Below are 12,844 nucleotides of genomic sequence, written 5' to 3'. Positions count from 1 at the left end.
CCTTGACCCAAAAAAGTATTTCTACAATCCAACTGATAACAGATTCCTCTCAAAAAAGACATTGACACAAGTAACCCCATCCCATTTTCTTACCAAAAATGATGAAATAATGACAAAGGAATTCTTCTGATTCAGATACTTTCAGATTTCTTTTAAGATTTTAAACTTTTTATGTCATGATATTCTTCTTTCTTAAAGATAAGTGCATTCCCTGATTCCAAATCCAAACCGGCAGAAATTAAGTTAAGACTTACCACAGGTGGGAATTCCCTGGCGGTCCAGTGGTTAGGACTCTGTGCTTCCACTGCAGGGGACATAGGTTTTATCCCTGGTGGGGGAACTAAGATCCCAAGTGCTGCGCAGTGTGGCCAAAAATAAAGAAAAAGAAAAGAAAGACTTACCACAGTTGTGAATGTGATGACTTTTTGCAGTATTAAGCTTAAGCAGAAGTTAAAAAACACAATGTTTTAATTCACTAATGTAAAGATAACTTCTTGCCTGTGGTTTGTATTATTAAGCAAGTTTGAAAGGTTAAACACTCATGTTCTAAATTACAGAAAAAAGGTTACTCCCATCCATCTCCTTGTTGCAGAAATAAAGTATATTAAGAAGAAGAAATATAAACAGTTTTGGAATACTTATGCTTTTAAATAATTTATAATCATTTATTCACTGAATACTTGAATACCTACTGTGTGGCAGAGCTAGCTCTAAATGTAAGAGATTTACTTCAAATGCAAAATATGTTTTTTATTCTTGAGTTATTTGGCTCTATTAAATATTACTGCTGTTACTGTCTTGTCTTTCAAACAAACCAGTATTATGGTTACCAAGGGGAAAAGGGGGGAGGGATAAATTGGGAGATTAGGATTGACATATACACAAATGTATATCACATTTTCTTTATCCATTCATCTGTCAGTGGACACTTTGGTTGTTCACATGTCTTGGCTATTGTAAATAATGCTGCAATGAACATGGGAGTGCAGATATCTCTTTGAGATAGTGATTTCATTGATATATACACACTACTATATATAAAATAGATAACTAATAAGAACCTACTGTATAGCACAGGGAACTCTACTCAATATTCTGTAATGACCTACATGGGAACAGAATCTAAAAAAGAGTGGATGTATGTATATGTATAACTGATTCACTTTGCTGTACAGCAGAAACTAACACAACATTGTAAATCAAATATATTCCAATAAAAATTAATTTTAAAAAATAAAGGAAGAAAAACCCCAATAATATTATTTTAAGTATATACCAATCTTTTAAATATTGAGCACTTATATACTCAGAATTCTGAGAAAATCACGTTATATTTTTCCATTTTTCACATTCAAAAAAAAAAAGGAGAGAGAGAGAGAGAGAGAGAGGAGAATATGATAAAGCAAATGGGGTAAAATCAAAACAGTTGGCACAATCGAAGTAGAGAATCTAGAGGAATTCTTTATAATATCATTGCAACTTTTCCAGGTATATTTAAAATTATATGAAAATGAAAAGTCACCAAAAATGAAAAAAATTTAAAATAGGACCACCATATATATGATCCAACAATGCCACTTCTGCCCTCCAATGTTCATTGCAGCATTATTTACAGTAGCCAAGATGTGAACAAAGTGTCCACTGACAGATGAATGGATAAAGAAACTGTGATACACACACACACACACACACACACACAGGAATATTATGCAGCCATTACAAAGAATGAAATTCTGCTATTCGCAACAACGTGGATGGACATTGAGGTCATTATACTAAGTGAAATAAGTCAGACAGATAAAGACAAACACTATACGATCTCAGCTACATGTTGAATCTAAAAAAAAAAAAAATGAATAATAGCAACAGAGAAGAGATTGGTGGTTACCATGGTTGCCAAAGGCCAGGGGTTGGAGAGGGGGTAGATATGAATGAAGGTAGTCAAAAGGTACAAACCTCCAGTTATAAAAGAGTCCTGGAGATGTAAGGTACAGCATGGTGACTACTGTTAACAATACTGCACATTTGAAAGCTGTTAAGAGAGTAAATCTTAAAAGTTCTCATCACAAGAAGAAATGTGAGGTAATGGATGTTAACTAACCCTTACTCATTTATAATATACACATATATCAAACCATCATGTTGTATATCTTAAACTAATACAATGTTATATGTCAGTTATATCTCAATAATACTGGGAGAAAAAGTTGATAAAGTTGGTAAGTTGAGAAACTGGCCACAAAGTCAGTTTCTGTAAATATAAGGCAGGCTGTCAGCAGGATGATGCTCGATGGTTTAGTGCAATCATGGCAGTCACTTGTAGGTAAAAATCTAACTTTTACCTTTCCCCCCAGGGAGAAATGTATGGTAGGAATTTGTCTACTTGTCTGGAGCCACGGGCCTCTGTGAAGCTCCACTTCATTTACAACTTCAGAAAGTTATAAATGAGCTCTCAAGCAGTGGCTAGCCAGTTTTGTTGACTTAATCTTTTCTTTGGGAGTGTCACATCATCAGATGGGTCTCCCAGGAGGGCAGCAATAAATCTATCACTGAGGAAGACATCAAGTAGGATCAAAAACACATTCAAACTAAAAATTATTCAAATAAAACTAGGTTGATGAACAACAAAAAAGGAAGGGTAACAATTTTTTTCACTTTATCATACAGAGGGTGAGAGGATTAATTAGCTTGTTTTTATACAGCACTTTAAAGATAAATTGTGCTGTTAACTTGTCAAAACTCATTCTTATTGTGCTTATTTGCTGTGTCCTACATACATATTTAATGGTTACCCTGGGAAAGTAACTCTTGTTTAATCTATCATCCTTTTCTTATTAGTAGATAGCATACAACAGCCAAATTTTTCCCCTGAATATATTATTTTTAAAAATGCCTCCAAGATAGTTTCCTAACAACCAGGAAATAATCCACAAATGAATCATTAATTTTTGATGTCTCTAAGCAATGGGAACCACATAATATGGTAGGACCTATATGTTGGAGCTCTTTCAAGGTAAAACAGGTGTTAATTTTCCTTTGCACCATTGTGATCATACTCAAACTGGTCATTGCCAAGGTAAGCTTTTAAATAAAGAAGAAACAATGCAGGTTTGATTCATTCAGCTATTTCTAAGCATTACTGACCAAAAAACAAGCCTTATTTCTGGAAACATGGATTTCACAAACTAAGGAAAAACACTCTTTTTTTTTTAACATCTTTATTAGAGTATAATTGCTTTACAATGGTGTGTTAGTTTCTGCTTTATAACAAAGTGAATCAGTTATACATATACATATGTCCCCATATCTCTTCCCCCTTGCATCTCCCTCCCTCGTACCCACCCTATCACACTCCTCTAGGTGGTCACAAAGCACCAAGCTGATCTAAGGGAAAACACTCTTGATGTCACCCAAAGTGGTAATTTTTCACTAGCATGTTTCCTGTCCTACTAATACATCTATTTGGTGAGAAGGAAGAGGAAGGAGTACCAATACCTCTTTTCACTGGATTTTTAACTCTTAAGTGAGATCACACAGACCCATGCTCTAACCAGAGTGCTCAGCTGTGCTGCTTGGAGGACACTGGCTGGCTTGCTTCTTGATCTGAATGTCCCTGGACCTCTTCAGGTAGCCTTAGCAGAGAAGCACCTTGGCCTCCCATGCAGGAGGAGCAGAGCCCTGTGCACACACAGCACCTGGCACTGGAAGTCAGAAGGGCAGAAAGCTAGCAGAGAAAACGGAAATCAAAAGAAAGCTGGAATAGCTATACTCATATCAGATAAAATAGACTTTAAAATAAAGAATGTTACAAGAGACAAGGAAGGACACTACATAATGATCAAGGGATCAATCCAAGAAGAAGATATAACAATTATAAATATATATGCACCCAACAGAGGAGCACCTCAATACATAAGGCAACTGCTAACAGCTATAAAAGAGGAAATCAACAGTAACGCAATAATAGTGGGAGACTTTAACACCTCACTTACACCAATGGACAGATCATCCAAAATGAAAATAAATAAGGAAACAGAAGCTTTAAATGACACAGTAGACCAGATAGATTTAATTGATATTTATAGGACTTTCCATCCAAAAACAGCAGATTACACTTTCTTCTCAAGTGCACACAGAACATTCTCCAGGATAGATCACATCTTGGGTCACAAATCAAGCCTCAGTAAATTTAAGAAAATTGAAATCATATTAAGCATCTTTTCTGACCACAACGCTATGAGATTAGAAATGCATTACAGGGGGAAAAAGGTAAAAAACACAAACCCATGGAAGCTAAAAAATATGTTACTAAATAACCAAGAGATCACTGAAGAAATCAAAGAGGAAATCAAAAAATACCTAGAGACAAATGACAATGAAAACACGATGATCCAAAACCTATGGGATGCAGCAAAAGCAGTTCTAAGAGGGAAGTTTATAGCTATACAAGCCTACCTCAAGAAACAAGAAAAATCTCAAGTAAACAATCTAACTTTACACCTAAAGGAACTAGAGAAAGAAGAACAAGCAAAACCCAAAGTTAGCAGAAGGAAAGAAATCATAAAAATCAGAGCAGAAATAAATGAAATAGAAACAAAGAAAACAATAGGAAAGATCAATAAAACTAAAAGCTGGTTCTTTGAGAAGATCAACAAAATTGATAAACCATTAGCCAGACTCATCAAGAAAAAGAGGGAGACAACTCAAATCAATAAAATTAGAAATGAAAAAGGAGAAGTTACAACAGACACTGCAGAAATACAAAGCATCCTAAGAGACTACTACAACAAACTCTATGCCAATAAAATGGACAACCTGGAAGAAATGGACAAATTCTTAGAAAGGTATAACCTTCCAAGACTGAACCAGGAAGAAACAGAAAATATGAACAGACAAATCACACGTAATGAAATTGAAACTGGGATTAAAAATCTTCCAACAAACAAAAGTCTACAGGCGAATTCAATCAAACATTTAGAGAAGAGCTAACACCCATCCTTCTCAAACTCTTCCAAAAAATTGCAGAGGAAGGAACACTCCCAAACTCATTCTATGAGGCCACCATCAGCCTGATACCAAACCCAGACAAAGACACTACAAAAAGATAAAATTACAGACCAATATCACTGATGAACATAGATGCAAAATTCCTCAACAAAATACTAGCAAACAGAATCCAACAACACATTAAAAGGATCATACACCACGATCAAGTGGAATTTATCCCAGGGATGCAAGGATTCTTCAATATACACAAAGCAATCAATGTAATACACCATATTAACAAATTGAAGAATAAAAACCATATGATCATCTCAGTAGATTCAGAAAAAGCTTTTGAGAAAATTCAACACACATTTATGATAAAAACTCTCCAGAAAGTGGGCATAGAGGGAACATAATAAAGACCTCAACATAATAAAGGCCATACATGACAAACCCACAGCAAACATCATTGTCAATGGTGAAAGACTGAAAGCATTTCCTCTAAGACCAGGAACAAGACTAGGATTTCCACTCTAGCCACTATTATTCAACATAGTTTTGGAAGTCCTAGCCACAGCAATCAGAGAAGAAAGAAAAATTAAACAAATACAAATTGGAAAAGAAGAAGTAAAACTGTCACTGTTTGCAGATGACATGATACTATACATAGAGAATCCTAAAAATGCCACCAGAAAACTACTAGAGCTAATCAATTAATTTGGTAAAGTTGCAGGATACAAATTAACGCACAGAAATCTCTTACATTCCTATACACTAATGATGAAAAATCTGAAAGAGAAATTAAGGAAACACTCCCATTTACCATTGCAACAAAAAGAATAACATACCTAGGAATAAAACTACCTAGGGTGACAAAAGACCTGTATGCAAAAAACTATAAGACACTGATGAAAGAAATTAAAGATGATACCAACAGATGGAGAGATATACCATGTTGTTGGATTGGAAGAATCAACATTGTGAAAATGACTATACTACCCAAAGCAATCTACAGATTCAATGCAATCCCTATCAAATTACCAATGGCATTTTTTACAGCCATTGGTAATTTTTACATTTTTTACTAGAACAAATCATCTTAAAATTTGTATGGAGACACAAAAGACCCCGAATAGCCAAAGCAGTCTTGAGGGGAAGAAACGGAGCTGGAGGAATCAGACTCCCTGACTTCAGACTATACTACAAAGCTACAGTAATCAAGACAATATGGTACTGGCACAAAAACAGAAACATAGATCAATGGAACAAGATAGAAATCCCAGAGATAAACCCATGCACCTATGGTCAACTAATATATGAAAAAGGAGGCAAGGATATACAATGGAGAAAAGACAGTCTCTTCAATAAGTGGTGCTGGGAAAACTAGACAGCTACATGCAAAAGAATGAAATTAGAACACTCCCTAACACCATACACAAAAATAAACTCAAAGTGGATTTGAGACCTAGATGTAAGACCAGACACTATAAAACTCTTAGAGGAAAACATAGGAAGAACACTCTTTGACATAAATCACAGCAAGATCTTTTTTGATCCACCTCCTAGAGTAATGGAAATAAAAACAAAAAAACCAAATGGGACCTAATGAAACTTCAAAGCTTTTGCACAGCAAAGGAAACTATAGAGAAGACGAAAAGGCAACCTTCAGAATGGGAGAAAATATCTGCAAACGAATCAACATACAAAGGATTAATCTCCAAAATATATAAACAGCTCATGCAGCTCAATATTAAAGAAACAAACAACCCAATCCAAAAATGGGCAGAAGACGTAAATAGACATTTCTCCAAAGAAGACATATGGATGGCCAAGAAGCACATGAAAAGCTGCTCAACATCACTAATTATTAGAGAAATGCAAATCAAAACTACAATGAGGTATCACCTCACACCAGTTAGTATGGGCATCATCAGAAAATCTACAAACAACAAATGCTGGAGAGGGTGTGGAGAAAAGGGAACCCTCTTGCAGTGTTGGTGGGAATGTAAATTGATACAGCCACTATGGAGAACAGTATGGAGGTTCCTTAAAAAACTAAAAATAGAATTACCATATGATCCAGCAATCCCACTACTGGGCATATACCCAGAAGAAAACATAATTCAAAAAGACACGTGCACCCCAATATTCATTGCAGCACTATTTACAACAGCCAGGTCATGGAGGCAACTTAAATGCCCATCGACAGACAAATGGATAAAGAAGTTGTGGTACATATATACAATGGAATATTACTCAGCCATAAAAAGGAACAAAATTGAGTCATTTGTTGAGACGTGGACAGATCTAGAGACAGTCATACAGAGTGAAGTAAGTCAGAAAGAGAAAAATAAATATCGTATATTAATGCATGTATGTGGAACCTAGAAGAATGGTACAGATGAGCCGGTTTGCAGGGTAGAAGTTGAGACACAGATGTAGTGAACAGATGTATGGACACTAAGCGGGGAAAAGCACAGTGGGGTGAGGATGGTGGTGTGCTGAATTGGGTGATTGGGATTGACATGTATACACTGATGTGTATAAAACTGATGACTAATAAGAACCTGCTGTATATAAAAAAAAAAACAAACAAAACAACTAATACTAAACTTTCTTTGGGTTATTTGTATGGAAATATGTTAATATAAATGTTTCAGACATTACATGAAATTTCTAAAAATCTTATATGTTCTTGTATAATGTTATAAGTCATAATTTTAGTTATTACTTTAAAATGTATATCTCAGAAATAACTAAATTTCCTTGTCAATTGCATTATTAAGAACTTTCATCAAATCTTTAAGCATGGTCATTTTTAAGTCTTTTGTCATTTACAGACAGTTCTGGGTGTACTCTGATGCTTTTGCAAATATGTTCCTATAAAAGAGTTTCATCTTCAAGGGATTCATGGAAAAGACTCTGACAAGTACAGGTTTCTGGTAACTGACTATACTGCTGAACTGAATGAATAAGCATTTTCAGAACTCTGATGGAAAACTGATGAACTCATAAAAGTGCTAACAAAAATCAAGATGAAAAGATAATTAATCACACGGGACTGAGTGAACTGATGAGGATGTTTATAATTTTTGTGACTTTCCGTTTGAATAAAAAACAAAGCAAAAAACAAACAAACAAAACAGATAACCAACAAGGACCTACTCTATAGCACAGGGAATGCTGCTCAATATTCTTTAATAACCTAAATGGGAAAAAGAATTTGAAAAAGAATAAATACATGTCTATGTATAACTGAATCACTTTGCTGTACACCTGAAACTAACACAACATTGTTAATCAACTATGTTCCAATATAAAATAAAATTAAAAAAAAAAAAAGAAAGCTAGTAGAGAATCCCCGGCAAGTTAGGCTGGCAGAAAAACAGCAAGAAGTGAGCAAAGGGGGGATTATTGTGAGAAATACCGTGTACACAGTTACCCTTCTTAGGCCACAGAACTACAGTGTGTCCTACTGGTGAACACGTGAATAGAGAAGCGGCAAAGTCTTAATATGTTTTTCAAGTGTTGCCAGGAAAACTCTGTGTCTCTAATACACAAAATCTAAGTCCAAATAGTTCAGCACCACTGACCCAAGGAACACAGTTAACTCAAAAACACTAGATAAGTTCCTTCCCCGCTGAAGGCTTAATGATCTGGCAAGCTCTGCCTTCATGGGTGGAAAGGCCCTTACTGGGAGGCCAGGCTCCAAACATGGAACTGAAGTGAGCTACGCTTTGCACCTATTACGGTTAACTCTGTTGACTCAACCAAACCAGAAAATCTGACCCAACTTTTCCCTGGAAAATTTCTCACAGTCACAGGTGGCAGAATTGAGGTTATTATCACTGCTTTCCCCACCCAGGGACTTGCCCTGGGCGACCTCTGCCTTGAGCTCATCCTTGGAGATACAGGCCTCTTTGAAGAGCCAATTATGGGGACTTCCCTGGTGGACCAGTGGTAAAGACTCACGATCCCAATGCAGGGGGCCCGGGTTCAATCCCTGGTCAGGGAACTAGATGCCACATATGGCAACTAAAAGATCCCACATGTCACAAATAAAAAAAAAGAAGCTAATTCTGTGCCCTTGAAAGAGTCAAGTGCCCTCAAAGCGTAGTGTTTATAGGGTAAGCCCATAGCTCGCAGACCAAGATGAATTAGTACCTTGGCTTAGGAGCTGTGAGGCCTCCAACAAGTTAATCAACATTTCTGAAGCTCTGTTTACTCCTTTGCAAAATGAAGAAATAGTATTCTAATGATTAAATGCCAGCAATTACCATGTTTTTCATCCTAAAATGCAATCAATTACATCTTAATGTAGAAACAGTGAATTTAATGTAAATGAAAAAAATGCTAACTTTTAACAGTATACATTTATTCATACAATTATACATCTCTCTATCCTTCAGTATCATAACCAAAATTTAAGTGATGTCTTCTTTCATTGATAATCTAAAGATGTTTCTAACTCATTTGTAGCCATTTTCAGTTACGTGGGGGTTTTTTGTTTGTCCTTGTTTTTTTTTTTTTTTGGCCGTGCCACATGGCTTGTGGGATCAGTTCCCCTGGCAGTGGAAGCATGAACTCCTAACCACTGAACCCCTAGAGAATTCCCTTTTTTAAAAAAAATAAACCTGTCCTCATGGACTCCCCTGGTGGCACAGTGGTTAAGAATCCACCTGCCAGTGCAGGCAACATGGGTTCAAGCCTTGATCTGGGAAGATCCCACATGCCACGGAGCAACTAATCCCCTGCGCCACGACTACTGAGCCTGCACTCTAGAGCCCACGTGCCTAGAGCCCTTGCTCCACAACAAGAGAAGCCACCACAATGAGAAGCTTGCGCACCACAATGAAGAGTAGCCCCCGCTCGCCACAACTAGAGAAAGCCCACATGCAGCAACAAAGACCCAACACAGCCATAAATAAATAAATAAATTTATTTATTTTTTTAAAAACCTGTCCTCATGACCTTAACTTTATTGTCCATTTCAGGTCTGACAATGAAATTCCTAAGCATTCAGGGCTGCTCCAACAGGTTATGCACCAACAGCACCAAAAATGTCATTCACATAGTCCATGAGGGCATGTCTAAAAATACCACATTTCCTTAAATGAATCACATATTGCTGCAAAGAGACCTACTTTTCATGAAAACTACCAGAACCTGGTATAGACAGATGTTCAGCCCCTGCAGGATCAATGTCTATATGATGCATAACTTGATTAAACCAACCTTTCTTCATGTTGAAGATTTTGATTTATTCAAGAATATAGGGCTGGCTGATACTTTAATGAAACAATTGCTTGTAATCATAAATATAATCATCTTACACTGCTGAAAGAGACAACAAGGAAGACGCATGGACTTTACTATGCTTTTAGAGACATGCTTGTTCTGTTTGATGTTCTACTGTTTAGTGGCCAACAAATAGTTCAAAGCAATTTTAAAATCCCGTCTTGGCTTTCTAATTTATACATATCATTATTCAAAGTTCAATGGGACCGGAAGAAATATTTTCTACAAAGTAATATTAGATTACTATTCTTACAAAGCTATTTTTTAATATAACACATTTAACTAATCAGGAAAAATTATATACTCATTGCAAACAATTTTGGAGGGAATAGTGAACATATTAAAAAAAAAAAAGCATTAATATCACACATACTATTTCCACCCAGAGATAAACTCTCTAAACATTTCACTGTATTTGTTCTCAACTTTCTTCAAATAATACATGTGTGTATATGTGATTTTTTTCACAAATTCAAAATTATCCAATTATATGCATAGTTTTCATTTTACTAATACCATTAAAATTCTATTAAATATCTTCAAAAATATCACTTTTAATAATTGCATGTTATCCTATATCAGACGTTTTGGTTGCTTTTAATTTTTAACTATTATACATAATGTGATGAGTGTCTTGTGTCAAAGATCCACAAATTTTTGATCAAATATCTGATGATTTTCATGGGATAAATCCCTACAATTTTTGAGTAAGCTGTTAAGGACTTTGTCACACACTGTCAGTTTCCCTCCATAAAGTTCATGCCTATATACACTCCCACCAGAAGAATATAAGAGCATTCATTTTCTCACATTCTTGCCAACATTGGATTTATAAAAATATTTCTATCAATAAATTCCATATCTTGAAGAGATATCTGTACTCCCATGTTTATTGCAGCATTATTCACAACAGGCAAGATATGGAAATAACCTAAATGGCCTTCAGTGGATGAATGGATAAAGAAAATGTGATAAATATATATCACATATACACACACAGAGAACACAGAAATATTATTCAACAATTAAATATATATATATATATATACACACACACACACATACATCCAAAAGCAGCAGAATACACATTCTTTTCAAGTGCACCTGCAATATTCTTCAGGATAGATCACATGCTAGGACATACAAAAAGCCCCAGTAACTTTAAGTATATCAAGCATCTTTTTTGACCACAACACTATGAGACTAGAAATCAACTACAAGAAAAAAACTGCAAAAAACCCACAAACACATGGAGGCTAAACAATATGCTATTAAACAACCAATGGATCACTAAAGAAATCAAAGAAGAAATCAAAAAAATACCTACAGACAAATGAAAACAAAAACACTATGATCCAAAATCTATGGTACTCAGCAAAAGCATTTTTAAGAGGGAAGTTTATAGCAATACAAGCTTACCTCAGGAAACAAGAAAAATCTCAAATAAACAACCTAATTTCACACCTAAAGGAACTAGAAAAAGAACAACAACAAAAAAAAAAAAAACACCAAAGTTAATAGAAGAAAAGAAATCATAAAGATCAGAGCAGAAATAAATGAAATCGAGACTAAAAAAAAAAAGAGAGAGAAAAGATCAATGAAACTAAGAGCTGGTTCTTTGAAAAGATAAACAAAATTTATCAGCCCTTAGACAGACTCATCAAGAAAAAAAGAGAGGGCCCAAATCAATAAAATCAGAGATGAATAAGGAGAAGTTGCAACCGACACCACAGAAATACAAAAGATCTTAAGAGACTACTATGAACAACTATATGTCAATAAAATGGACAATCTAGAAGAAATGGTCCAATTTCTATAAATGTACAATCTCCCAAGACTAACCCAGGAAGAAATAGAAAATATTAACAGACCAATTACCAGTAATAAAATTGAATCAGCAACCAAAAATCTCCCAACAAACAAAAGTCCAGGACCAGATGGCTTCACAGGTGAATTTTACCAAACATTCTTTAGAGCAGAGTTAACACCTATCCTCTGAAACTACTCCAAAACTTGCAGAGGAAGAAATGCTTCAAACCCATTCTAAAAGGCCATTATGACCCTGATACCAAAGCCAGACAAAGATTCACAAAAAAAGAAAATTACAAATGAATATCACTGATGAACATAAATGCAAAAATCCAAAACAAAATATTAGCAAAACAAACCCAACAATACATTAAAAGGATCATACACCATGATCAAGTGGGATTTATCCCAGGGATGTAAGAATGGTTCAATAACCACAAATCAATCAATATGATACACCACATTAACAAATTGAAGAATAAAAACCATATAATCATCTCAATGGATGCAGAAAACGCTTTTGACAAAATTCAACATCCATTTATGATAAAAAAAAAAACTCTCAACAAAGTAGGTACAGAAAAACACACGTCAATATGATAAAGGCCATATATGATAAGCCCACAGCTAACATCATAATCATTGGTGAAAAGCTGAAAGCATTCCCTCTAAGATCAGGCATAAGACAAGGATGCTCACCTCACCACTTTTATTCAACATAGTATTGGAAATCCTAGCCCCAGCAATCAGA

The 12,844-nt window shown here is 35.3% G+C and overlaps 1 long non-coding RNA gene across 1 annotated transcript in view; it reads right to left on the bottom strand.

Annotated features, from left to right (window-relative positions):
• Window positions 1-253: 253 nt before the first annotated feature.
• The window catches only part of LOC141278867 (uncharacterized), an 89,004-nt gene continuing 76,413 nt past the window's right edge, over window positions 254-12,844 (bottom strand). The window contains exon 3 of the long non-coding RNA XR_012332262.1: window positions 254-355. This is a non-coding gene — a long non-coding RNA (uncharacterized lncRNA). The remainder of the gene's footprint in view (window positions 356-12,844) is intronic.

The sequence above is a fragment of the Tursiops truncatus genome, chromosome 6 (assembly GCF_011762595.2).
Source record: "Tursiops truncatus isolate mTurTru1 chromosome 6, mTurTru1.mat.Y, whole genome shotgun sequence".
Lineage (NCBI taxonomy): Eukaryota > Metazoa > Chordata > Mammalia > Artiodactyla > Delphinidae > Tursiops > Tursiops truncatus.
Note: the sequence above shows the minus strand (reverse complement) of the source record. Positions and strands in the feature narration are given on the sequence as shown.